At 43.0% G+C, this 27,568-nt stretch overlaps 1 protein-coding gene across 1 annotated transcript in view; it reads right to left on the bottom strand.

Moving 5' to 3' along the window:
• pag1 (phosphoprotein membrane anchor with glycosphingolipid microdomains 1) overlaps nt 1-27,568 on the bottom strand; it is a 50,878-nt gene that overhangs the window by 20,402 nt on the left and 2,908 nt on the right. The gene's annotated exons all lie outside the window — the stretch shown is intronic.

The raw sequence follows: 27,568 nt of genomic DNA, 5'->3' as shown, positions 1-27,568 counted from the left end.
CAGTTTTTAGAGGGGGGGGGCTGCCTCAACTTTCTTTACAAAAATCATGCCTGTGTGGAGCACTGCAGGAAGCTCAAAGCAACATTTCTAAAATTATAAAAGGAGCTAGGAAGAAAGTGATGACGGGAGTTTATTCCACACAATGAGGATTTCTGCTTCGTTTGCAGAGACTCCTTTTTGTGCACTGTTTGGGGAAATTAACTAGGATTCCCTGTCACAAATGCATTGTATGCAAAAGCGCAACTTCTTCTGGCCAGCAGAAACATCAATTCATACATACACACCCTGCACATTTAGTGACACACACACACACACACGCTCACCTGTACCACGCTGGTGGTAATGGTTCTGCAAGGATGAAGCACAACCCAAAGACTTTTTTGCTCCCGAAACAACTAGTCAGCGCTCTGCGGGGTCTCTGTACTGAGGTCGCTTTGTGGTAGACACTTTGGACCAAACTGGGCATACAACTATTTCACTGAAACACACAAAGAAAAATGAAAGCCTCTTTTAACAAGCTCTATCCCACACTGTCCTCTCCATCGCTCGTTCCATTGATAGCCAGCTAGTCGGTGACAGAGGGAGAATGCCTCCTAATTGATCACAGCCAACTAATATCACCCAAATATCATGACATGAGCATGACTAGAGCTAGGGTTAGGTGATATATGGATAAACAGTTAAACATGCATGCACAAAAGCACAGAAATGCACATCAACAGACTATGATAGTGATAAACATGATACATATTCCTGCGCATACATACGATACCTTTTTAAATGCACAAATAGTCTTTTTAAAGAACTTTGGTTCCCAACATGATTCCTTCTTTGTGCGAATGAAATGGTCATGAAAACAACGAACCTGAACGCACCACATAACACACACACACACACACATACACACACACCACTGACCATCTTGTGTCCTGACCGGAGGGCCATTTGGACGGTGGGGGTGGAGGAAATGGGGGAGGGGAGAAGAAGAAGGAACAAGCGACGGCTGCCAAGAGAGGAAAAAAGGGAAGAGAAAGAGAGAAAGAGAGGGAGGGTAATAAAGATGTACAGAAGCCATACTGCATCCACAGGAATTCAGCGAGAAAGAGAGAGAGAGAGCGAGAGAGAGAGAGAGGACAACCACAGGAATAAACACAGAGAAAAAGAGGCAGAAAAGGAAACAGAAAGAAAAAGCAGAATGCACACACAGGCCTACATAGTCATAGTGACGCATAAATCCTTGCACACACCCATCCCCAGGGAGGGTTGGTGAAACACAACTCCCCACAGGCTGCGGTGCAAGAGGGACCCTGCCCTGAACTGAGACACTGCGATACAGTCCGTCCACATGCAGAGACACAGGTGCATCTCTTGAATTGAATGTAGGAAAAAAAAAATCTACAAGTGTCAGTTGAGAAATGAGGAATGTAGGTGTGTGTGTGTGTGTGTGTGTGTGTGTGTGTGTGAAGCTGGAGGACTGACGCTGCTGGTTCGCTGTATATTTCGCTGTCTCATTTACTAATCACTGTCTCTGCGTTTGAGCCTATGTCTGCACAAGCATGAAAACAGGTGCTTCTGATCAAGGGACATAATCCGCGTTGCCTTGGTAACACTGTCTCTCCTCAGGGTTAATGGTTTTAGCATGAGAAATTGATCTATCCTCCCTAAATGGGGAAATTGAAACTGCATAATTTAGCGACCCCCCCCCCCCCCATATTCTCATATTACAGATATCTGTGTTATATCTTCATCCAAACGCAGGACTGCAATCATTTCTCTCTCTCTCGAGATACAGTGGCAGCATCTGCTCGAAGCAGCATTTATATTGAACTCTCACTGGGGATGTATAAAGGAAATATGAAGCATTTTCCCCCGAACAAGATGAATGTTCATAATTGAAAAAGCTCCGCGCAACATCTGCATGTGTTAATTCTCTGTTCTTCCTTTTTGTTGCGTGTGTGTTTTCTCTGTATTGTACTGCGATGAAAACATATTTAAGAGGGGAACTACAATATCCAGTTACTGTACTTGTCTATTTTATGATAAATCCTCTGCAACCACATTTTACATGATGTCCTGGTGGTCTCGTGGTTAACTGGAGGATCTAGTTTCAAGAATTCAACCTCCATCTTCTCTCCTCTTGAATCCCGACCAGCTGCAAGGCCGCAGAAGCAGCAACATGTGTCCTCTGTCTTCACCCGTAAATGACAAAGCTCTCCCTCTCCGTGAGCGTTTCTGTGTCATGTCCGGTGCCGACCTCGCAGAGCCATTACAGTCGGCAGAGGCTCTGTGTGTGTACGTACAGGGATTATGTAAACATGTGTGCGCATCTGTAAAATCTGCCTCTAGTTAATGTCGCTCAGGCCCATGGGAAAGATACATTTCCTGCCCTCCTCTCACGGTTTTTTTCGAGGACGCCGCTGACCCAGAATTCTTTGGAGGCCTGCAGATGTTCCTCTGAAACTCGCTCAGAAAGCACAGCTGAACCAGAAACTACTGTATTCAAATTGGATGAACTAAAAGCCGAGGCTGGATCACCGCTGGCATTTTTGCTCCACTACAGCTTGGAAAATATAGTTTAGTGACAAAGAGAGCATGGTAAATTCACATTAAAAACAAATGAGCTTATATTTGTCTCATTATGCCTTAAATTCTCTTTTTTTTGTCTCCAGTGAGCCTTTTCCCTTCTTCTCCCTAGTTTATCTACCCTATTATTGTCCTTTCTGCCAGTGCCTGAGGCCGTTGCTCTGCATTTAAATCGTTTGATTCTGTGAGTGTTCGTTGAACGAAGCTTAACAATGTGAGTCTGTGTGATCCGCTAACACACTGTATGGAACGAATATTCACTCTCTCCCCCTCAAACACTTAAAACCTTTCAACTGCAGTTCCACTTCTCTCTTTCCCCCTCCTGAATAACAGCTTTCACAGACTCACTTAGTTGCGTCTTCCTTACACATGATGAATCTTTCAATTTCGATTCTACTTCGCACTCACGCTCCCTCTGCTCCTGGAAAAGAGGAAGTGTGTCACCCAGAACTTCGTCCATCGCTTAAACATAACTACAGCTTCCAAAAGAAACCGCAGCTGTAGCAGCTACAGCTGTCCTCTGAGGGTGACAACAAACACTTTTCTAACACCACGTGAAGGGTCATGTGTGTTTTTGCCACAATGCTTCGCGAGCAAAACATCCAAGTTCATTTGAAATGTAATGAACGGAGCTGAACTCCACACAGAGACATTTTTTTAGTCTCCATGTTCCTGACAAAGCACTTTTATTCCCCTCACTCCAGCATAGAGACGCGTTCTGTCATTGTCTCGGACTGATTAGCTTTGTGACAGCGCCGGCCGCACAGCTAATAATAAAATGCTAAAACAAAACTGACTTCGGTAATTGTTCAGCGGGGCAATTTACAGTGATTAAACAAAACCAGCCAGGCATGTCATCCAAATATGTAAATGGAGGCGCGGAGCGTGAATGAGAGAGATGGATTGTTGGGATGATTTCAGGGATTGTCACTCACATTAGAAGTGACCTTCTTGGCAAACACTAATGAAGGGATGGGGGGGTGGGAGGGTGGGGGGGGGGTGAACTGTTGAACTAAAGGAATTTGAGGACGAAGAGCATGGACAGTGCCGTGAAATGAGAGGGCTAACGAAGGGTGTGTCTGTCTGTGTGTGAACATGCGTGTGCGTCATTTTGACTCCTGCTCTGCGGCTAAATTGATACTACGCTCGAAAAAGCGGAGCTTTCTTTCTTTAAAAAGGGAAATGGAAATATTAACGGCGCTCAGACGAGCAGATACCACACACCTCTGATTAGATTTATTCAGCGTCAAACGCCTACATGCATAAAATCTTTCTATCTTTGTCACCTTGAGATGAAGATTAGCATTAGAGTGAATGAGGAGTAGATACGACCACATCATTATTCAGTGGCATTGGCCTTTAGGTGCTGAATAGCCGCCAAGATAAAAGGGATTATCGGGGTGGATGGAATAGGATGAAGGGTGTCATATGTGAGTGTGTGTGTGTGTGTGAGTGTGAGAGAGTGAGAGAGAGAGAGAGGGAGAGAGAGAGAGAGAAATCCACTGAGGTAATTCTAAAAGCTGCTAATGAAATGCAACAGATGCCTGGAGACGCATGATCTCGCTCTCGCTCCGGCGAATTCACAAATGAGGTGACACGACAACGACACAAGCACACATTTTCTCTATCAAAGATGCATTAACACAAACCAATATGATTCTTTCTTTCTTCTTCCAAGTCTTGCAGACACACCCCTGAGCTGTTGAGGCTGCACACCCTCCGCCACTGCTCTGAAAATTGCCACGCAGCACCTCATTTATCTCCTCCTTTGACGCCAGCCTTTTGGACAAAAGGCACAGGGCAATAAGGGGGGAAGGGGGGGATTAATAGAGGTGTGTGTCAGTGTGTGTGTGTGTATATGTGTGTGAGCGGATGAGCAACTGAAATGGAAATGTGATCCGTCTTTACAAGCCTCTAACCACAGCAGGGGTGGGTTTATTAGACGACCCAGACGGGGCGAGTGGCAGGGGGTCAGACCCTTCCAACCCTCTGTCCAACCCTGCGGACTGTGACACACTGTGGCTGAGCTGAAGAGGGAGCACAAGTCTGGTTCGCTAATGGGTGGTGTGTGTGTGTATGTGTGTGTGAGAGAGAGTGTGTGTGGATATGTGAGGAGAAGTTAGAGGGAAGATAGAGGAGAGTTAGGGATGAAAAAGTGAAGGATGCCTGTTGATGCTGCTTCTGACCTTTCAGAGCAAGGCATTTTTCAGACATACTTCTACTGGCCGGGTTTGTTTAATATCACAGGCACGCACGCACACACACACACACACACACACACACACACACACACACACACAGCTCTCTTCCTCCCATTCACATAAAGCACCAAATCTTCCAAATTCTCTGTTCTGTCTTCTTTCTCTTCCCTATCTCTTTTCTTGTCCATCATCCTTTCTTTGTCTCTGTCTCCATCTCTCTTCATCCTTCTGCTCTCAACCTCCTCTCTCACCTCTTTCTCAGCCCCCCCAGCCTCACCCCTCTCCAGACCATAGCATATTCAACACGTCTGCTCCCCCATAAATATATGGTAAAATATGGAAGCCTGCAGGGACTCAAAGGGCACATCTACAATCAGAAACAGCAGCTGGGGGTGGTTGGCCAGGGTGGCTGTGTGTGTGTTTGTGTTTGTGTGTGTGTGTGTGTGTGTGTGTGTGTGTGGTGGTGTGTGTGTGTGGTGGTGGGGGGTTGCAGCCAAACATACATGGCAACCTCTATATGAGCTAGGAGGAGAAGGGGGGGTGGGGGGGGGGGGGTGGGGGGGGAGGACATGCTGCAAGACATGGCAACCTTCAGACAAGCAATCTCCAGATTTCTGGTTAAATCCGCACGCCTGAGCAACTCTGAAACGATTGCACGAGGCAGACACGGCCCTGCCTCCACCTTCTTCACGATTCCATTTGATTCCTCATTTCGCCACCGGAAGATTATTCCGTATTTCTTGGCGGTAAGTGAAGAGGGTGAAGAAGAGGCACTCAGACAGGAGGTAATCAAACCAACAGCATATTTGGAGAGAATATGCAGAGTGTTCTATTTTAAAAGGGAATAGTTTGACATTTTCGGGAAATACACTCATCTGCTTTCTTGCTGAGCGTTAGATGAGAAGATTAAATACCCCTGTGTGTATATGGCAAATATGAAGATACAGCCAGCAGCTGGTTGGACTGGAAGCAGTGGGAAACTGTTAGCCTGGCTGAAGGTAAAAAAAATCTGCATAGCAACACCTCTAAAGCTCACACATGAACATGTTATATCTCATTATATCTCATTAGATTTTTGGACTATTTCTTGGCCAGGCTCAGTTACATCCTGGAGTCTTGGTATGCCTTTAAGCTACAGATATTTTCTAACAAGCTAGTTGCAGTGCAACAGTCGAGGCAGGCTGTTTGACCAGCTACTTATCACTGTCACCTGTTGTTTGCCAGTGAAGACAGCAGAGAGTAATTATTCACCGCTGACGTCTCTTTCCAACCACGACTGAAGCCAAAAAGCTGCATAATCACACAGCTAAAGCTCCTCTGTCGACAAACCGCTTCCTATATTCAACACCTCCACGAACTAGGGGGACAAACCGTGTTTAATAAATAAATGACATGGTAGAATGTTTGTTTACAAAGCGGCGGTGGCTGCCACAGCCCCTTCTCAAATCAGTTAATGGGGGCGGCTCAGTGTGTCCCGAGGGAAAGCTGAAAACCAAATGAACCAACTGAATGTGCATCAGAGCAGCAAACAGAACGCCTGCTAGTGGCGGAAAATCTGCTGTCAGTCAGTCAGTCAGTCAGTCAGTCAGTCACTCACACACACACACACACACACACACACACACACACACACACACACACACACACACACACAGGGGATTTAGACACAAAAATATGGTGAGAAATGGACAGACACACACATACACACAGAGACAGAGTCATCCGAATAGAGATGAACCAATTAGCAGGCGACAGACATGAGCGTGACAGAGAGACGGAGGGAGAAAGACGGAGTGAGCGAAGTGAACCAATACATTAAAGCACTAAGTATGCAGACGGCAGTCTGAGAGGGAAAATGCAACGGAGACACCTTCACACTGACACTTTCAAGGAAGCTGAGGTGGCCGGAGGCAAATCCATTTCGACACAGTGGGTGGATAATGTGGCAAGATGTGTGGAGACAGCGAGGCAGGCAGAGGTGACACTCGCTGATATTATTCACAGGCTGACTGAGAAAGTATGTGGCATACAGACACAGGCTTTCACAAAATGAATAGTGCTTATCAGCTGTATTTACAATACTGTCTTTACGACTCCCTCTCAGAGGGTAAATACCGCTGGAAGCTGTGTGCAGTTGTCAATTCAGAAGAGACATGTCCAAGGTCTGCTCTTCAGCATGTTATTGTGACTTGCTGAAGTGACTTACTGAGGTGCTGCTTCAGTGTGAGGAGTGGATGTAATTGCACTTCGCACACAGTCATATAACAGGAAGGCTAGCTAGGTAAAATAACTTGTTCATGACTGACCCGTACATACTGTATATTCTGTTCTTCTCCTGCTACTTTAACATTTTTCATTTTGTAAACCAAAATGCCAAAGGAAGTGGACGCATTTAATAATTATTGTTGATTTATTATTATTTTCATCAACGGTGAACTGGACACATGAATTTCCCCTTGGGGATAAATAAAGTATCTATCTATCCATCTATCTTCCAGTGATCCCTGTCCTGAACCGCCAGTGGTGAGTCAACTGTATGACTGACCAAACAGTAAATGGCAGCGCAGGAATCATTCCTCCACTCAACACAAGTCAATGAAAAACCTACAAGAGTCTGCGTGACTTAGCAGTGAGGGTCTAAATGTGTGGATTGTATGCGTAAAACGAACGAGCCCACTTATAAACAGAGCGTCTGCTGTCCCTGTGCCGTCTTTTTGAGTGTATCAGGTCCTTTGGACAATGCTTACCACCATCAACAAAATAGCAAATGGGTGTGAAGTTTGGTCTTCATCTTTGCGAGTTCAGGAAACTTAGAGAATCCACTGATGTTTTTCCTATTAACTCTCACCCATCTGTACATGCCACAGAGTATGACGTGGTGTTCATTGCTTAATTGTATCACGCAGTGAACCTGCTTAGAGGCGTCTGCATTCGCTGTGTTTCAGGTTTTTTTTCCTTTAATTTGTCACCTGCCTGTTTACACAACACTGTGCACCACTCAGCACACGCAAGTCTGAACTGGAACCCATCACACACTCCTCCCGAGTGCCCCTCGAAATCAAGAGCCACTGCATTACAGTGTTTGTAAATTACCTCTCAATTCTCCTGGAACGCAAACTCATATTAGGCCATTAGCAAAGCCCTGGACACTTAACCCACTGCACAACACACACACACACACACACACACACACACACACACACACACACACACACACACTCCACACTGCTCTGACCCCTGGAGTGCTGCTGATGGTGATTTCTTTCCCCTCCCCCGCTGCTATCACCCTGGGTCGAATATAAAATGCAACATATGACATCATATTATGGCGATAATGACTTGTCTTTATGGATTGGTTACTTAAGAACTTCCTGAGTGTCTATCAGTGTCACATCAATTATTGTGAGTCAGGCTATCAGAGCAGGCAGGATGTTGCTTGGAGCAGATGTCAAGGATTTTTCAAAGGAGGAACTAAATTCAATGAAAATGAGATTGGTGTCCTTAAATAGGTAGTGAGTGAAGTAAAGAACTTCTTGATCATTGTTACAAGGAATCTCTATCAGCTGTCACTCCAGTCTTTCTCTGCAGTTTACTATCCAACAAAGCAAAAAAAAAAAATACAGTGAAAATAATCTTTTAAAAAATGAGCACAAATCCAGGCTTGCCTGTGTGTGATTGTTGCTTTGGAGGATTAAGAGGGAAATAGAAAAAGGTGACTAGTTCAACATAAGCTGACACAGCAAGGAGCATGAAATCATCACTTGAGGAGGAATTAACAGTGTGAACGGAGCCAGAGAAGAGATTTCAGATTTTGCCCTTTAAGCTGCTTGGGCACAAAAATGACGGTTGCAATCTCCGCACTCCCGACAAAAAATTTGTTGTGTAAGATTTCCTAGAAATCTTGATTAGAGGACTGAGTTTGGAAGAGGGACAAATCACAAGCTTTAATTTGAAAATAAACACAGAGGAAGCATTTATACACAACAACTGTGTGGGTACTCAGGATACAAAGCTGTGGGGAACAGGATGGTGCATTCAGGTGCATACTGTTCACAGGAACAACACAAACAGGAGTCCAAAGAGTCCAAGGTTAAGGAGTCCGTCAGGATGTGTGTGTTTGTGAAGGAGTGAAGTTTGACCAAGAGTAAGTGCAGGTCTGAGGACAGTGACCAATTGTAATTCAGAGAGAAGTCTAAAAATATCCTAAACACACACACACACACACACACACACACACACACACACACACACACACACACACACACACACACACACACACACACACACACACCTTCCCAGGCAAATAGGGAACAGAGGATAGAGAGCGGGATTCCCATGAGGAATCAGTGGAATGTAAACAGGCCACCCACACGCGCACACAAGCACACAAAATCACACACACACACTTTCAGAGTGCTTCATCTGAGGCCGTGAGATAAGGGCCTCATCTGGAAAAAGATGCCCCAGAGAACAGAGCAGTTTGTTCGGACTGTCCTCTTAGTTTACCCCCTCTGTCCTCGCACTGTCCCATAAAAAGCCCCATGAGAGGCTATAGGAATGCAGCTGCATGCTGGGAAATATGTCAACCTTCACCCTTTTGTTTTGTACCAAATGTACTTTGTGCAATATCCTGCAGAATTATGGGTAAAATGGTACAGCTGCACTCAGCCATACTGACTACATTAGTGTTGGGGCTAAAGCAGGGGTACTAAGATTTAATAAAAAAACTCAGGCAATAACTCTCGGTAATATGGCTCATCTGTGGTGCACGCATGCACACACACAAACACGCAATACATCGTTCTAATCCTATGTATGGATGACTTGGATGAGTGACATCAGCCCTTCTCCTGTTCGTAAAACCCTCTAGGTCACACACACCACAATTTCTAAAGTCCTGAGTGTGTGTGTGTGTGTGTGTGTGTGCATTCTGTGGCAGCTCACATACTCAAGATGCACTTCAGCTGCTTTTAGACAATTATATTCAAATACAGTTGTAGCCCATAAAGCTCAAACCTCAAGGGTAGTGCAGTGACCAGGTATAAATAATGTACAATGCGATGCCAAACCCCTGCTGTCTTTAACACTTTCTCAGCCATATGACGCCATTGTTGTGTTATTAGGCCTATGGCCCACATAACCACCTGCTCTACAAATGACTTTCTGGGTCGCTGGGGGATTATTGTAGGGCTAACGCCAACAGCTCATAGTCCTGGGGGCCACAAATGGGTCAAACACTGCTTCATTTCAAAAAGCAGCACAAACAATGAAACATGCAGGAGTAACCTTGAGAGCTCATTCCTTAGAGATCAGAAATCCACAAGGGGGCTCTTCACACTTAATTAGTAGGAACAAGTCTAGACAAGCAAAAGTAAACAGCGGCTAATTTCCTGTGTTTTGGCTTCTCCTGGCCTTGTCCTGTGGTTAGCCTCGTCACTTAGCTTAGCAGAGTTGCCCTTCCTTCTGCGCGTGGCCACAGCAGCTATTGTTCTACTGACAGGCCACTAATAAACGGCTGGTTGCAGCCAATGTTGCTGGGGCTAAACCAGCCACAAGTGCTCAGAAAACAGACCCACGGGTATTTGAAGTTGTCAAGGGTGGCTTCCCTTTGTTTAAAGTCGGAGAGTCTTTCTTCAGCAGAGAGAGAAATTGTTTTCAGTTCAGCTTTCAAGTCCTTTTGCAGTGTGTTTTGTCTGCAAAGCTGCCCATGCACACGCTGACACAATTGTTTAGAAAAGCCTCATGAGGGAAGGAAAAAATATATCTAGGGAATATGAAAGAAACAAAAAAGAATCAGAAGCAGGAAAAGTAAAACATTTTTGACTTTCAAGGTTGAAACACACAGCGACTCTCTCAGGAATCTAAAACCCGAGGAAACATTGGAAAGTTGCTCTGACTTGAAGGTTCATTTCATCATTCTTGACTGCTGGGAGAAAAAGCATCAGTTCGCTTCAAAAGCACCTTTTTCTATTGATTCCCTTGCTTCAGTAATTAAAAGGAGAGAATGAGAGATCACCAATATGCTAAAGCAACACACTTTCTCTGGTTATTATGGACTTATATTTCACCGTGCGGTCATGACGGCCCATTAAATTAGACTGAAACACTAAAATAAAGTGTCAAGCTGAGAGCCCTTTCATGTCAAGATCTATAAAAGGTGGAGGAAGTTTTAACAGATGTTTGGAGTTATTCCAAAAAAGCCCCCACCTCATCCTCTAAGATTTCGGCAGGAAACGAAAGAGATAGAGTGAAGGGGAAGTAAGAGAAGACGTGAACTGACTCCTGAAGCATGACAAGACGCTGGGCGACTCAGTTCAGCCCCCCTGAGAAAACTGCTAAATCTCAGCACCTTTGGGAGGATATATAATAAAAAAAAATCTTCTGATCGGAAGTTATTTCTCTGCGATCTCTAGCTGATGTTATACATGGGTTTACAATCCTAACTGAACACATGAGGAACTTGTTATTCACCTCAGATTTTACTCCCATGAATAATTGATCAACGCATCGAGCTGCCGGCCCATATGATGATTCAATAATGAGCTCCATAGCCCGTTTCTGAGATTTGCTGAGTGGAACATCACACAAGTTTTCTGGAGGGGAATAAAGATTTTATTGGTTGCAAAGTTAGGAGCAACAGCAAAGACAGGATGTGGGAGAGGGCGAGGTACATAACAACACGGACTCAAGCGTGCAGCGCGACATGGTGTTCATTAGCGAACTGACCCATGAAGAGGAGCTGCTGACAGTGCAGCTGGGCGTACAGTCTTCCAGTGTTTGAATGATGCAGCTTCGTGGGCGTGAAATGACAGGGATCAATTTGTCTATATGTGGCTTTTTTAGTGTCTGTCCATCCAGTTCTCTAACAAACAGCTAGAGCTGAGGCAACGAGTCAACCGACGAGACACTTTTTCTGCCGAAGAGAATTTGCTTGCATGTCAGAGATGAAATGATTGGTTGATGAGTGAACTGACAGAAAATGAACTAGCAACAATTATGACAGCTGATAAATCCTGCAACTCCATTTTTTAATATTCACATATATGGTTAATTGAAGACAGTTACAAAGACAGACCATCTGCAGCTCTGACAACACAAAAAAAAATCACCTTGGAAACTGGGAGGTTTTTTTTAACAAATGTCTTACATTTTACACACAAAATTATTAATCAATTAAATGAGAAAATAATTGGCAAATTCATTAATAATGAAAATATTTGTTTGTGGCAGTTCTACTTACATGATGCCTGGTATAAATCTTCCAATTAATAATTAATATGGTGGAAAAATGAAAAAGCGAGCATATTTAAAGACATAATGTGTTATTTTAAGACATCGGGTTTGGCTTTGATGACATATGGCGAACATTTGTCAGTATACAGAGACAGAATTATTCATAAGTTAAGAGGAACAGTCATACGTTAATAATTAATGACAATAATTCAATTAGTTACACACTTTAAACAACAGAACTGTGAAAGCTGTGGGGCCAAACTGCATCAGTACAGGAGGATATTAAAGTTCAGCTGTGAATGAATTCTGAATGGTGCATGTAATTGTTCCGCAGCTGATATACGCTATCACATGTGAGAGCATGTGTGTAACCGCACATCTGTACGAGCGTGTGTGTTGTTTGACATACACCCGGGGGATCAAAGAAAGCTTGTTAACATCCCTCCTGATGTTCAGAGGTCGAACACCCTCCCCGAGCCTCGTTATCGCTCGGCGGGCCGCGTCGCACCAAAGCGGCGCGTCGCCCATAACAGGCTGTAAAAATGACAATGCATATCGCCGGACTCAGAGACACTCCAGGAAGCTCTGGCCGATATACAACAACCTTGAAGTGTGGTGTGAGAGCGTATGAGAGATGACACATTCGCACGATGAAAACACAAGTACACACAGGCTTTCGCAGACACATTACACATCGATTAGTCCAGACAGCTGAGTGGCTTTGAACATCACTGGAGTGTGTCTGGAGTGGGCGTGTGTTTATGTGTGTGGGTTTGGCCCTCTGACAAGTTTATGGAAATGCTCGTACTATGCAATCATATTCAAGTAGCAGTGAGATTGAAAAGAGCAGAATTTATGGTTTAGATGGTTAGAAGTCGCTGGCAGTATTTAACACAGCATTAAAAGAATCCTTTAATAATACTATAGGAACCTGTGTTTACTCTTCATGTGCTTTGATTCCATTATTTCTCACTTACACGCTGTAAACAGAGCAATGTAAGGCAACAATGTCTGGTAGCTTTATGTAAAGTAAATAATCTATTAATCTGTTGTCGATTGGAGTTTATTGAAGAAGTATTTTCTAACACATATGCATTCTTCTGCTGTGATATGGGTTCTTGTCCCTGCGTGCGTTTACAGGTAGACTGTGACTAAAGCTGTGCCAGCTGCTGTGAATGCCACAGTCGCGAGTCACTGGCAACTGAGTGATGAACATACTCTACACAGAGTCTCTCTCACACACACACACACACACACACAGCACAACACACACACACACACACACAACACAACACACACATTGTAGAGGGAAAGTTGTGTGTATGTGTGTGGGTGTGGGTCCACGTGCTCATTCGTTGTAATTCTCCCATAAGCCTTTACTCTGCGAAGTGACACAGCTGCCAGACATATCCTCTCTGCTGGCGCCTCAAACCTCCACTCCTTTCCTCTCTCTCTCTCACCCACACACACACACACACACACACACACACACACACACACACACACACACACTACAACCACGACATATCTTAAAACAACATCCATCCCGATGGAGCTTCATGATTATTTATATGCTTTACAGTAATAATAAATGACACAGTCTATTAAAAGGATTCAATCATCTACAGTGACAAAACAAACACATTCATCCCCCCGACACTCGATAATTAGAAACAAACAGGAACTCTGGTCATAATATACGATTTGTCAGCAACTAATTGTGATAGAATAGAAATGACTGGGTTGGTTGAAACTGGAGGAGGAGGAAGATGAAACAGCATGCTGGCTTCCTGTTTGCAAGGACACACCCTGTTTATGTAACGATTTTATTTAACAGACAGCCAAATAATCACGAGTACACAAACTTTGCTTCCTAATCCCCAAATTGTCTGCCGTTAAAACTGAAGCCGTCTGCAAAACATAGCTGGTGGAGTGACTTTCTGAGTAGCACCTACTGTGGGAACCTAGACTTGTACATAACCAACTAAGAACCTCTAAGAAAGCTCCTTCATCTGCATGGAGAGTATCTTTTGTGTATGAACCTTATGACTCCTAGGAAACCAATTTAAAATGTATTTATTTTATTCATAAAGGCGAAAATGAATTCACAGCGCTCTCCAGGTGCAGCAGGTAAGGGTGAAGGATGGTGATGGAAAAAGGAAATCAGGATGCGGAGAGCCCACACGTCTAGCTGGCACTTTGGTGATGCCAGTCTGTCTATCCATCCCCTAGCAACCCTGTAACCCGGGGCGACAGGACCTTGACGATGAACAGACACAACAGAACTCAGTGGTTCTCCATTTGCTTGTTGCCAAGAGGCTGATAATGCAGACCTTTCAGATCCGCTCACATGCACACTGACGGGCGCGCATAGGCATAAAAACACTTGTGTATGCATGAAAACACAACACAAAGACGTGCACTGACACTTCCTGCGAACACAGCACATGCGCCCTCTCATACCTGCGCACAATGTGAGACACAATGTCAAGCGCAAGCCTGTATACGCTAATATACATACAAACAGTCTCTCCTCTGTGCCATTATCCGAGTGATTGAGTTACTGAGACAGTCAATATGAAACCTCACACTGAGAAAAGAGGAATCGATGGTGTTACTCTATCCACGCAATTTATCATCAGCTAACAACATGAGACAAATCAAGAGACTGTGTTCAACAATCGACGGGCAAAAGAAGCTAAAGAATCAAGTGCATCAAAGGGAAAAACCCACTTGTGTCAATAGCATCATATTAAGGAATTGTATGTCCATGACTGTACACTGTTTACGAACCCCACCCCTTTTGTTCACCCCTCCAAAAAAGGAAGAAGCAGATTGTGTGTTTCAGGCGGTGAACAATACGGACTTGGATTCAGCTCTGCTGTGATTTGCACTCCGGCAAATTCCTGTTGATTGAATCTGTGCACGCTCTGGCCGACAGCATCAAGTTCGTGAAGCACGAGCGGGCTAACTCTGCTAGAGTAGATGTATATGCTCACTTGCAACCATGAACGGATGCAAGATGACAGCGCAGAAGACGAGTGCTAAAAAAGCTCGGGAGAGAACCGGCAGCGCTGACATCAGAACAAATGGGATGTGAAGTTTCTGGAACAGTGTCGGTATTGTTGGGAGAGCACCGCGGGGGGCTTTATGTTACACTCTCTGCATAGCTTCTGTTTATTGATAGAATACAGAAGAGCACAGAATCTGCACACACTAACTGACAGCTCTTTTGCTGCTAATAGGAATATCTCATGGCAGAAAAAAAAAAAAAAATCACACCCTCTCCTACGACAACATCCTTGCAGAGACAAAACAGCCGGGCAGGAGTGTCGTCTGTCTGTCTGGAGGGTTTGTGTGATTTCAGCTAGCTATTATGGCATTAATCCTGGGAGTATTGTGTGTGCGTAACAGGCAATGCAGAGTCATTAGCAGTGTTGCTTTCAGCATACAGCATGCTTAATGAGAGGGCACGACCACGCTGTCTGAGTGATTAGTTACTGTGGAGGCTGAGGGCCAACACTGATTTGTCTATGTGTGCGTGTGCGCGTGTGTGTGTGTGTGTACGCGCACAAGGCAGGGGGTTTATTCATTTATATGTTTTGGAGGGAAAGAGGGCCAGGTCTCTTAGTGTGTGTAAAACAGAGATAAAACAGACAGATACGAAAACCCAGATTCATTTTAAAGAATCCAATCTCAGTTTTGAGTCCACAACAGGTCACTTTTCATGTATAAGTCTTAGGAAACCCCCTTTTTAAGTCATGCTCTTTGCTAAAATGCAACATTCACTGGAAATCTCATGTTTCAACGAGACACACTCAAACACACTGAAACATCAGCCACAGACACACAGCCAGAGATCTTTGCTCAAAAGCCAAACCCTACCCACTTTTTTTGTTTTTTTTATGGAGGCATTGTGTGGCTGAGAAGAGCCTAAAAATAACCTTCATAACACGGTTGAAAAGAAGCTAATCCCCCAGCCTCATTTGTTGCTCTGAGTCAGGCTTTTAATTTACCGGTTTATGGCCGGATGTGTGTTTATTGCCACGGGTCTGTGCATATGTGTATAACGTCACAATGAACAGGAAAAGTGCTAATGTTGGGATGGGAGAGGCGAAAACTGACAAATAATATACAGTGGAAGCTGCTGTGGAATACACCCCCCCCCCCCCCTTATCCTGCGTCTCTCCTGCTTGAGCACTGCAGCAGCCACTGCAGCCTTTTCCTTATCAAACACGACACATGAGGACTGAACAGGTCCTATTTGTGCCAGATAAAAACAGCCTTCATCAAACCATTTTTTATTGCTCCCGACAACTTGAGAGAGAACAATTCCCTGAACATTTACTCAAATCAGGGCAACAATGCAGCAGCAAAGCACATGGCTGAGAAGAGAAACACCTACAAACAGCCATCTGTCGGCATGGATTCATAATCAGCTTATTATAATCACCTGTTTGGTCCAAGTGAATCAAGATGATCTTTCACGATACTTTTTTAAAATGCGGGTCACAGATCTAAATTAGTCGATTAATCAAGAAGCTGATCAACAGAAAAAAATAATCTGTGATAATTAATTGATCATTTCCATCTTAATTCAAGCAAAAATACCAAACAGTTTGCTGTTCTTGCTTCTTAAATGTGAGGACTTGCCCCTTATCTTTGTCATATACAGTATGATAGTAAATGTCATTTGAAAACAGCTTTGTACTATATTCTCTGACATTTTATAGCCAAAGACCTGCTGCTTAACTGAATACGAACATAATTGTTGAAGAACCCAATTCTCTGCTCAGACACGCAATTCACATTTCACCGACGCTTTAAGGTTTTCCAGATGATGCAAGTTCTTTCCCAAAACTACACAGGATTACAAACTCCCTGTAGTGTTAGAGAACCTGGCATGAAGCATAGCCGAAGACTGAATAATTTCACCTCTGAGTGCAAAGAATTTTTAAGGTTTGTTATGTCTAGTCCATCAGAATCAAGTAGCTCTGATTACAAGTTGGATTTCCTCCTGTCACTTTCTGGTCTATCTGAGAGTTGCCATTGGCTCAGCTCCCCAAATTCCTCTTCCTCCTCCTTCTCTACTTTTCTTCCCCCATCCTCCGCTCCATCTGTCCATTCCTACATTCCTTTCGGATCCAGAGACACTCCTGAATTAATTTCTGAAGAAGTCTTACTCAAACCTTCCCTGAACTAGAGCCTGCAGTAAAGTTACGCTGTTGTCCTCATATGTTCTCAAAGGGCGTATTCCCGTTTGAATTTCTGCATCATGTCTCCCCCTTTGCACAAAGAATGTTTGCGGTTGATTATAAAAGAAAGCACATCGTCTCTGAGAGAAATTGAACACAATTTCTCGTCTGTTCCGAACTCTATTCCTAAACTTTGTCAGCTTGAAAGAAGACACCAGAAACCATGTTACTTCACCTAACTACCCAAGGTTTCACTTTTTCTCATCACCACTGTCCTATTTTCCACCTTCCTCCTCTCTTCTTGTCTCCTTGCACCTCTTTTCATCTTCACCCCTCCCTTGTAATCCTCCATTTTCTTTAACTTTTCTCCCCCCCTCCTCGGTCCCTCAGTATTCACTTAGAGCTCAGGGGGCTGGCTCTGGTTCAAAACCTTTTAATGTCGCTGTTCAGTGCAGCTCAGCACAGCACCCTGCTGTGGTGGGTCTCTTCGTTTTTCAAGCTCACATCTCTCTCTTTAAAAAAAAAAAGAAGAAAAAAGTCCTCTCTCTCCCCTTCTCTGGCACTGAGTTCACTTCCTTCACCAGAAGATGGAAGGGAAAACCACTTTCATCTTCCCCTCCCTCTTTTTCTTCCTTTTGTCAAAACCCCCTCTCCTGCTATCTGAAGAAAAGGTGCAGCTTCCACAACACAACTTGAGCATTTAGGCTTTGTAGGCATTTTTCAAACGTGCTACTCCCTCGGCCACACCTGTACACTTCACAATCTCACTGAGCTGTGAAAAAAATAAAGATTAATAATGTGAAAGTGAAGATGCTGCAGCCAGGGTTCAATTGCAACACATGACCTGATCTTTCACATATATCCTCTCATCCTCACTGTGGAGTCTTTAATCCCACACTGTATTTCAGTTATTACTTTCATTGTCTCATAATCTGCTCATTATTTTCTCAATTAATCAATAAATCATTTGGTCTATAAAACCTCAGAAAGTAGTAAAAAACAAACAAACAAACAAACAAAAAAAAGCTAATTAAAAATTCTCAGAGCCTGAGGTGAAATTTCATTCAAATTGCTTGATTTGTCTAAACAACACTTCTAAATTCACATGTATTTAGTCTTCTATCAAGAGCAGCAGCCAATTTTCACGCTTGACAGGTTGGAACGAGATAACTCCTGGTGTTGAACTGGTGAAAATGCATTTTAATTAATCGAAGTTCATTAAAATTTTCTGTTGACTTGTTGACTTATTTCAGCTCTTCTCTATGTAGGACTGGGCATTGTTTGAAAACGTTCTATACTTGTACAGATGTATTGAGTTTAACAAAAAAAAATTAAAAAAATTCTCAAATGCCTTAATATGAAACAAAATGTGTGCTGCCAGATTGTGCTGTCATAATTTATTTACAACTTGTAACGTGTTTGACAAGAGCATTGAAAAGACAAGAGGTTAAAATACTACCAATACCAATACTAGATTGGAGGCTACAGTAAGTAAACAGCTGATAATGCTAATGCTGGCTATGTAGCAACGGCAAAACTTAGAAATAGCCACTTTGAATATTTATTGATGGATTCCCAACATATATGACAGCATTATTACCAACTAGAAAGGATAAACTCTAGGGATTTTTCACAACCTGGCAACCCAAAATGTATTCCTGCTAATGGCTTATAACTGATCTATAAAGCATTAGTAAATGATTTATTTACTACTCATAAAGCAAATGGTTACAGAATAATATAACATCAACTCTTTAACGCATATTGAAAAGATGAATCTGAGCAATCACTCAAGGCCATCTTTTGGCATGTGGTGCATTTTCAAAAAAAGTATTGAGGTTTCCAGCCCTAACTGTTCAGGTAAACCATAATGATTGTAAAATTACCTTTTAAGTAGTTTTTGCTCAAGAAATAAAGCTTCTCATCAGGGAATCTTAGAAAAACACCAGGGACAAACTGTCCAGGAACTGAAAGGTCCCTCGCTAACCTCAACAATCAACTCTTTGTTCTTCCACTTGGCTCAAACATCTTTTCTCTAATTCTATTTACTCATTCATTCAGGACTCTCTGTCTAATTCTCTGTCTGTGCCACTCTCTTGTACTCTAAAACTTTCTTTTCTTTCTCTTTCTCTCCTCTTCCCTTTACATTTTGTTATTGCTGCTCCCAGATAGTGGAGCATATTTACCATAAGCCAGCGGAGGCAAACAACCAGCCTATTCAAAGAGCTCGGCAGTGACAGAGATGGAGAAAGGAAGGAGGAGGAGGAGGAGGTTGGAGTATAGGAAAACAGAAGGAGACGGGGAGTAAATTCCCTGGATGACATGCAGATATCAGTATAAGCAATCCCCTCATTTCAGAGAAAACACAACATGTGCAAACAGTACTAATGGCTATAATTGCATCCTTCTCAAGCGCTCCTACAATTCTCATGTTGCAAATTGTTGCAGACAGGCTCGACCACACAAACAGTCTGCCTCGCTCCCTCTCATCCTCCCATACGCACACACACATCACGCTCTCTGGTGACATAATGCCCTACAGTCCATTAACAAATACTTTCCCTGCTGTAAACAGTCATTTGCAATCAGGCTAAAGGCTACTCTCTGGAGAAAAATGGATAAAACTAGGCAGTCACTTCCTCTGTACCAGCCAGATAATGGCTTCAAAAAAAGAAAAAAGAAATCACAACTGTGAGACAAGACAAAAAACTGATCACTTCCTTTATTGCTCATATTAAAGTGAGGGCAGAGTCCCTCACTCACTCACTCAAGCTCAGTTACCAAATAAATCACTGATAAGACAAAAAATGGAGGAAGTTACCATATCTCTCTTAGTCCCACAGTGACTTGCTGGTTCTTCATTGAAGGAAAGTTTGAGAAAAATTACACTATTTTATGAATGTGTAATTTCAGTCTGGTAGTCTAAAAAAAATTACCTTCTGTGTTTCATGTGGTATGAAAGTGTCCACTGTCACCAACACACAAAGACAAAACATTTGGCTTAAGTGACCTCGCAACGGACTCTTGCTTTTGACCTTTGTCTTACACGCGCTGTTGACCCAGCCCTGACCGCAGCCTCAACAGCTCCCTTGTTCTGGTCATGTGATCAAATTTGATGTTTAAGAGTCAGTGCAGTGAGACAGCAACAGTGCATTATATCACAGGGAGAAGAACTGAGTTTGCACCATTGACGCTTCAACCTCTTCTGAATAAAAGGCCTGACATTTAAAAAGGGACAAAATCAAAACGAATCAAAAAAAATCAAACCCTTCCAATGGCATCATGGATTATTTACATGCAGGAGCAAAGTGAAATTAGACCCATAAATCTGCACCATTGACCAGTATCAAGCTGTCTTGACAGTGTTGACCTTTGGGGGGAAGGGGAAAGTGGAGAGTCCAAAACAGATAAAGCTATTGTAGCTTGTTAATTTAGTAGCTTAGCACTACTTTTTTATTTAACATCCTCTGTCCAAGTGTAAACTGCTTCACAAAAGAGGAGTGGTTGGGAGACAGGTATGAAACAGGAGTAGATGGTACAAATTTGTCTTTTGAATGGACAATGTGAACCTACTGTAGAACTACTTAGCAACCAAGCTAACACACTCATAAACGAGCAGTTAGCAAGCTTGTTAGCAATGATTTTAACTCAGAGTTTTTTTTTGGTTCCTCAATAATCTTTATTTAATGAAATTATGTACAGTCCTGAGAACAGACTGCAAATAAGAGGACGAAATAGTTCAGTCCAGAGAAAATTTCAAGAAGCTTGGGGAGCTGTTGTGACTGGCACTAGCATGTTGCCAGCTGGTTAGCATGTTAGCAGTTAACTCGCAGCTACAGCTGTTCACCTGCTAGCCCTGCGAGTAGTCCATGTATTTTCCGAAGATGAGCTGCAGAATTTTGCTGAAACCAGAACCAGAGCTTTCAGATATTTTTTATAGACTTCAATTAATTGATTATTCAAAAAAAAAACACAACAAAAAGAAAACAACAACCGGCCAACCAAACAGTAATTCTTGCAGCCTTACTCTGAATGGAATAGAGTATTCTTTCTCATGCAATCAGACATAACAATGTGAGACTGATTCTGGCCCTGTGGTTTTTGCTTTTTCTTTTCACATTCATTTCTCTTACCTCTGTCCAATCAACCAAAAAGAAAAAAAAAATGAAACTGCTCTTAAACAATGATGTTTGACCCTGGAGAGCTCTATCTTCCACCTAATTTCCCACATTTTCCCCTGTTCTTTTCACACCTGTCTGTTCCTCACCTGCTCTCACCACGTTACTACATAGATGAGTACAACAACCTTGGGGAAAAAAAAGTTTGAAAAGCCTGACAATGTAATATCAGCCTTGCGCTATTGCATTTTATCAGAGTGCAGGCATTGCATAGCACGTACCCACACCTTGTTTGTCTACGGCTTATATTAATATGCTGGTGCCTGTAGAGATAACGGGGGCATTTCCTATTATGAGCCTGCTTGGGAAAAGGGAAGAGGGAGGTACGCTTTAATTATAAGCTGGACAGACTATCTTTGTGTGTGTGTGAGTGCGTTGCCACTGGTAGGGTTAGTTTTGCAGGTTTATTAGAGACTAAGAATGAAAGAAAGGAAAGAAGTAGGTGGTAAGAGAGAGAGAGTGCAAGAGGAAAGGGTACAAGACAGGCTGATGACATATATAGAAAGAGGAATGGAAAGGAGACAAATTGAAGGGAAATGCGAATAAGTGAAACATGGTGACAGAAGGTCAGTGCAAGTCAAAATGAGGAGGAGGGACAGGTGAAGAAGGAAAAGACGATGGGAGGGGAGCAAAGAAAAATAAGGTAAACTGGAGAGAAATGGAATAACATAACAAAAATAGGGCCACAGAAACAAAAAAAGGGGGCAAAAAAAAAGAAAGCAAGAGTGACAGACACAGACAGATGGAGAGAAAAGGTGTAAAGTGGTGTCAGCCAGCCCAAGGTCCTTGGTGATGCATGGAAGCCAATCCTGTGGCTATCCCATTCTCCATCTGACTGCACATAGACAAAGCAAACAACCACCCCTGTGGAGCACAGACCCTCACCACACTATCAGCTGATATATGTGCATGCATGTTGGACAAATGCTAACTACACACACACACACACACACACACACACACACACACACACACACACACCACACACACACACACACACACACACACACACACACACACACACACACACACACACACAGAGACATCAGAGAGCTAAACCCACAATCATCTCTTTGTGTTTCATCTTTTCATTATCTTTCCACAAACAATCATGCAGCTTCAGTTATAAAACATCCGTGAACAGATATTTTATTTCTCTCCACATTTGACACATGATGCTAAACACCTGACCACATAAACACATGATGGCCGCTTAGCACTGAAAGAACACTGCCTTACTGTATCGTGCATTTCTAACCCTAGAAAAACAAAAAAGTACAGATAATCCAATAAAATGAAATTATTACTTGCTCTTTATTTTCACAAAACGAGATGGTTTTTGTTGGCAAGGAAGCCCAGAGAGAAATCCACAGACACAAAAAAGACAAATAGATCTCTCACAAATAAAGAGATATTCCTCTCACAAAGACAAAAAAATGGGTAGGCCCTACAGAATACAGATAAGGCTCACTACATGTGTAAGTGTGCATGCAGACCTTTGTGCGTATGTCTGTGCTTAATGTGCACGTATATGTGTGTACAACTCGTGCATGTACTGTATGTGTGCGCTCACCCTGCAGTGCTTTAGCCAGCAGAGTTTGAGATGAGGATCCTCCCCTTGGGTGACATTATAGCCTCCCATTGCTGCAGTGTGTGTGTGTGTGTGTGTGTGTGTGTGTGTGTGTGTGTGTGTGTGTGTGTGTGTGTGTGTGTGTGTATGTGTGTGTGTGTGTGTACGCGCACGTGTGTGTACGCGCACGTGTGTGCTGCATCAGCAAAACTTAACACCAAGGAGAAGGGACAATCTACACACACTGTTCACTCAACCATGTGTACTGTCCATTACCTCACCTCACCTCTCCACACACACACACTCGGCATGCTGTTAATCATTTGGTCGCCATTTGTTCACAGCTTATTCATACAGGCACTTAAAGGTGTTTCAAGTTGTATTTATCAAACATAGAACCACACTTCCCACAAATCCTACTGCTTCTGCCTCAGAGAGGATGTTGCTACTTGTCCCCTCCCAGTCCTTGGCATCACTCCATTTGACTTGAAGAGCTAGAAGTAACAATAACAGCAGACAGCTGCCCTCAATAGCAGCGAATGAGCATTTAAACAAGGGAAACTAACATGAACCTGGAATTATTTACAGTACATCAGCAGAACTGGAGCAGAGCTGCAGCGGCTCTCAGCATAATGCAATGGTTTTCTTGCCAAATCCAAGCTGGAGGCGCACACAGTGTAGAAGCACTGTAAAGTATAGCAGGGGCTGCCAGTCTGCTCAAAAATGTGTTTTGGTACTGGAAATGTTTGCAATACCTGAGGGAGGGAAACTGGGAGACATGCAGGGAATACACAGAGGAATACACTCAGGAGCACCTAAGTAAACATTAGAGTCAGCTGACCCAAATCAGTCAGATCATATGGGTCACTTACTGTATGTGTCCTAGAAGTATCCATTTCTCAGACGCAGGTAAAACAAAAAACCTGTACACACGATAACTATCTGGAGAAATCTGAAGCTTCTCTCAGGAAACCCTATTGTGTTTCTCAAATGTCATTTCTATGCTTTGAATGCCATAACCTCCACTGAATTGGGTTGGCGACAGAAATGTTAAGAGACGGATCTTAAAACCTAATCAGATAAAACAGAAACTGTCTGCATAGCTAGAAACCATGACGGCTGGATATATGTAGCATACGGATATGAGAGTGGTATCACTTGAAAGCGATTAAGTGCTTTTGCCCAAATGTTCAACTTTAAGCAAGAGAATGTTTTATTTACCTTAGAAATAGTAGCTTGACAGAACAAGAGTTATTTACAAAATTTTTACATTGAGATCCATTTTCATGACGATTGAGTCAACTTCATGTGCTGAGGAAGACTGTGTCAGAGGGTTGAAAGCTCCAAATAGCGCTTTAATCTTTCAGCAATGTCAGTGTACCAGAAGTCATTTCCGATTCCTAAAGCCTGCATGCAGAGTCTAACATCAGGGGATGAATACATAAAAACTTGCATTACCCACAATTCTTGGGAAGAGGGACTCTGATTTCCCATTACGGCTCCCCCGTGGCAATCTCAGTTAATCGCATCTGCAGTGTTTACTTGCCGTGAACACGCCACGCTCTCCCTCTCCCCTCTCACTCTCTGTCGTGCTCTGTCACACAGTAGCGCGAAGGTGAGGTGTGTTTCAGTGCTGTGGCCGAGCGACAGAGACAGTGTGCACGCAACACACACACACACAAACAAACACACACACACACAGCCAAAGAGCTGAACACAAGCTGAAGCAGCCTGTTATCCATGAGAAAATTGCTAAGGACCACAGTGAGTTGATAACGGTGTGTGTGTGTGTGTGTGTGTGTGTGTGTGTACTGTACTGTGCTATATGTATGAAAAAAGGTAAACATTTGTGTAATATGTGTGTACGTGGAACCTGAGCGTGTTTGAAGCTGTCTGCATGTGTGGGTGTCTTGAGATCTGGGAGACTATCCTGTGTGTGAGTGCCCGTCTGTCTCATGTCTGTTGCCATTCATGTGTGTGCTTGTGTGTTTTTGTATACTGCATGAGTAAGGGTGTTTGTGTTAGCCATGTGCTGGTGTATATTGTTTTGTCTGGAAAATGTGTGTCTGTGTGTGTGTTTGTGTGTGTGTGTATGTGTGTGTGTGTGTGTGTGTGTGTGTGTGTGCATTTCTGGGCAGGATCAGGCAGGATTCCAACAACTGTACGTCAGGACAAACAAGTCTGGCTTTTAACAATGCGTGGCATGTTTCTTGTACACTCACACACACACTCTCTCTCTCACACACACACACACACACACACACACACACACACACACACACACACACACACACACACACACACACACACCGCAAACACCTACATGTGAGGTTTGGCATTCCTATGGTTGGTACATAATGAGCTCAGCTGTTATTTGTCCCAAAGGTGACACACCTTCACACACACATACAGGGTTAAAGAAACACACAACAGAAGAAGAAAAACAGAGAAGTTTTCATAGAAATATATATTTCTGACAAAGCTTCCTACGCTGGAATAAAATGTATTTAATAACATCTCTCTATCTCTATTACCAATTCTCTGACTGGATGATACATCTTTCCAAAGTCTGCAACTCTCACATTCTGCTGAAGAAGAGATTCATTGTGGTTAAACGATTCGATCCATTATTGATTAACTAGTGTAATATTTAACATTTCATCCCAGCAGAGCATCAGACAGTTTCCCTGCTTGAAGTAAGCCGATAGGAAAATTTCCTGATTTAACTGAGGTGTGGGAAAAAAAAAAAAAAGAAGCAGTTTTTAAAACGAGAACCTGTCATCCGTCTTTAGCCACATGCTGGTTGGTGTTACTGTGGGAATTTGCATTTCTGAGCTGAACGCAGCTCTAAACCTCCTGCAGATTCACAAACTCTGTCAAATGCACCCTCTGAAGACCGTGCGCTGGTGTCCCTTCAGAAGAAGAAGAAGCTACGGGAGCTCTAATAACTACCACAAATGGGATTTCAAAAAAGCATAACAAGTGCCCTTTACACTGTACAGAACAAATGAAAAATCTATTCTGCACGAGTCAATACTGTTGAGGAGGCTGAGAAGCACCAGTGATAACCCGACTGTAGATCAATATCCTCTTTTTATCATTGGAATTGCTCTCTCATTTTTTATTCTCCTCATCGTTCATACCCTCCATCTAATATCTTTTTTTCTTGCTCAATCCCCCTCTTCAATCTCTGACTGAATCCGTTTCATTTTTTCACTCTGTCTAAATCATCTCATCTTTACAGGCAGAGGAGATTAGACTTTTTCAGCAACCGCCCCTAATTCAGCTGGAGTGAACAAGTGCAAAGTGAACGAACATCTCTCCACCCGCGGCGAGTTCCCTCATCTCAGAATATGACAGACAGGCTCATTGCAGCAGAATTACTGATTAAAGATATCGGATGTATGAGCGTCACTGAATGAAAGGGCTAAATCTAAGAAGATGCTAAAACCTTTAAATCATACAGAAATATTTACAACTAACTTTTGGTGAAGCCTTAAATACAGAGCTTTGTGGAGATACAGTTTTGGGCTTTTTTGCAGAAGTGGCAAAGGGAACTTAAAGCCAGTCAGATCAGCCTGTGAAGTTATGAATATTTAGATTATATTATACATATATTTTAGTCGCACAGAAACACAATATGGGTGTTTTAACGGCTCGCAAAGGCCACACTTTGTTGACTGCAAAATGACTGTAACCCGTATTAGAGGCCTTTAAGTATTTCCTCTTTCTCTGTGTATGGTGAAAACCCACATCATCATCTAAAGTAAAACACAGCTTTAGCGTGAACTATGAGATCATTTTGTTATTTCCATGCAAGACTTTACAAATTTCACCAGGGACTTTAAAATGCAACCTACTTGGGTCCCTTCACTACTTCAGTTCAATATAAAAACATGGAAATTCAAATCGAGCTTTTATCACATGAAATCCCCTCCTGACCAACGCAAGGGAAAATAATTACATTCAGCTCCTCGACTTTGCTTCGTTCCAGATCAATGAGAGAACAAATACTCTCTGCCTCACCAGTACAAAACAGTATTTTCCACTTTCATAATAGAATCCTACTCAATCCAAAGCAAGCCTGACATTTAACAAACATTCAGCGCCTTGGTAGTCACAGCAACACACGCTCTTCCTCCAGTCTCCATCTTCGGCCTAATTCCCCGAGGTGTGTGTCGCAGATGGACAGGGGTGTCAAACAGGCCATGCAGGGTAATTGCAAAACCTGGGGTGCACAGCCTAACACTTCACTGTTTGCCTACCAATGATGGGGATGAGGTTTTTGCTTGTTAAAGCCTAAGTGAGTGTGAAATGTGTGTAGTCTGCTAAACGGCATCTTGACAGCCTATGATGAAACTCTACTTTCGCAGCAGTCAGACGGGGCGTGATTATACTTTATCCTTTCAACAGCGGGACCTTCAGGCCCAGTACAGCAACATCACCGTGTTCTCTATCAGCCCATCAGACACATTATGAGCAGTTTTAATGAGTACACAATTACAGGCAGCTGTTCAGCTTCGCCCCTCGTGAACGGAACAGTTTCGCTCATGCAAATGACTTTCTACAAAGTCATTTTACCACAAGGTGCTGTGACTCAAAATTCTA

The sequence above is a fragment of the Seriola aureovittata genome, chromosome 16, assembly GCF_021018895.1.
Source record: "Seriola aureovittata isolate HTS-2021-v1 ecotype China chromosome 16, ASM2101889v1, whole genome shotgun sequence".
Taxonomy (NCBI): domain Eukaryota; kingdom Metazoa; phylum Chordata; class Actinopteri; order Carangiformes; family Carangidae; genus Seriola; species Seriola aureovittata.
This window is presented reverse-complemented; position numbering and strand designations above follow the sequence as displayed.